Source organism: Onthophagus taurus, chromosome 11 (assembly GCF_036711975.1).
Source record: "Onthophagus taurus isolate NC chromosome 11, IU_Otau_3.0, whole genome shotgun sequence".
Classification (NCBI taxonomy): domain Eukaryota; kingdom Metazoa; phylum Arthropoda; class Insecta; order Coleoptera; family Scarabaeidae; genus Onthophagus; species Onthophagus taurus.
Genome location: NC_091976.1, coordinates 7,842,216 through 7,844,243, shown reverse-complemented (window position 1 = coordinate 7,844,243; position 2,028 = coordinate 7,842,216). Strand labels below are relative to the sequence as shown.

At 34.5% G+C, this 2,028-nt stretch overlaps 1 long non-coding RNA gene across 1 annotated transcript; it reads left to right on the top strand.

Annotated features, from left to right (window-relative positions):
- Positions 1-426: 426 nt before the first annotated feature.
- On the top strand, positions 427-849 carry LOC139431951 (uncharacterized). The gene is made up of 2 exons (XR_011641981.1): positions 427-674; positions 730-849. It is a non-coding gene; the product is annotated as an uncharacterized lncRNA (long non-coding RNA).
- Positions 850-2,028: the final 1,179 nt, after the last annotated feature.

Here is a 2,028-nt window from a genome sequence, read left to right as displayed (position 1 = left end):
TGGGATCCAAAACATTATTCACATAAGGATAAAAAAAAATTTATGACGCCTGGCACAGAATTGAAGTTGAGATTGGGAAGCCAAAAAAGAATTAAAGGCTAAAAAGTATTCTTTAATGGCAACGTATCGGGGATACTGTAGAAAAGTATCCCCGATAAACCAATATGGTTTGCCTTCGACCTAATGGACCAATTTTTGGGCTCTATTTACAACTGTGGAGGAACAAAAGAGTAAGTATAAAAGATCAATCCCTTTTTAATGAATTAGTTTATGAGCAATAATACAATGAAATTATATATAATTTATCGGAAACATTATACTCCGAATATAAATAATCACGACAAGTGTCCCGTATTTTCACACACGATGGGGTTGTTCGCCGTCCTAGCGGTGGTAAATTCCTTATAGCACAATTTTCACCTACCTCCCAGTCAACAAATTTGCGTTTCAGAAACATTTCTGATACATATTATTGAAACATGAAACGTTTCTTCGACATATTTCTGAAACATAGATGAAACGTGTCTGAAACTGCTAATGTCCGACCCTTTCTATGTTTTATTGAAACGTTTCTGCAACATACAGCTGACAATTACGGTACACTACTAAAATGTTTCATTAATGGTTTTGAATTATTTCTGTAATGTTTTGTTTACATTTACATTACATTAATAGTATGTATCATAAACATTTAAAAATAATTTCTGAAAGGTTTCGTTGACGTTTCAGGGATGTACATATGTATGTAAAGATATAATTTCGTTGAGGTGTAGCGTCTGCATCCTGGACAAGATGCTCATACATGCTTCCTCAAAAGATATGCATATGCTGAGGAAGCATTTCTGAGCATACCACCCAGGGCGCAGGCGGTGGACGCTGCAACAAAATCATACCTTAAGGTAGGAAAAATAATAATAGAAATACGATATGGTACGATACTTATTACTTACCGCCTACTGTACCAAATTTCAAAATTATCAGTCAATAATTTCTACTATTCTGTTTTCTCATTGATTAGGACATATAAAGTAAGTATAAGAGTAGGTATGCATTAAATATATTTAGTAAATATGTATACAACATATATTAACACTATGCCGTCCGGCGACACCACAGTGGTGTCGCGCGAAAAATATCGCTCAACGGCCGGCGCACATACGTAGATTTTAAAGATTTGGGCGGCCAAAAATATTTTATGGTGTTTCTTGGTTAAACATACGATATATAATATAAAAAAAAACATTATTAAAACAAATCATTATTTTCATAGTTACACATTTTTTTTGGCAAGAAATAGCAATTTTTAGGGCAAGTACAAAAAATACATGAAAAAATACTTTTTATCTATTATAACGTAAAAATATCATGCACTAAATATAAAATAACATAACTATAACTAAATAACATCGTCTTTATCTTCGGACCATTCTTCCATCAGCTCTCTATTTAGTTCGGCAGACATCAATAGTGCTATTGTTTCAGGGAGGAATGCTATGCGTGAAGGTTTCTTTATTTCTCTCATGCAGCTAATTAGGGGGTCTGAACTTAATAAAAGTCTATTAAATACATCTAAATTACATTCCTCCCTCGAAAACTTTCTAGCGAAGTTAAGCCGATACGATCGGAAGTGTTTGTTTCGGGCTTCTGCTGCCTCTTCCGATAGCTGGCCAATAGGAAGTAGGGAATTTTGAATTATTTGTCCACCATGCATCAATATTTTATGCATGGTCGGAGTCATTGGGTGCCACCCATACAGTTCTATATACAATTTTGCGGTATCATATGCATATTCATCATATTTTACTTTATCAATTTTGTGACCACTTGATATTGTTTCTAATAGAACCTTCAATCTATAGATCAGTTCAAAGCTAATCCCTGTGATCTCAGCAGCTAATTCTGGGTTTGCAAAGAATCTCCTGCTAGTGTTGCCATCATTGGTATTGCCAAAATTAGCCTTTGGCATATCAATGAGTAGTCCGGTTTCATTACGAAACTTCTCTTGGATTTCGGACTTTCGTTGTGCTT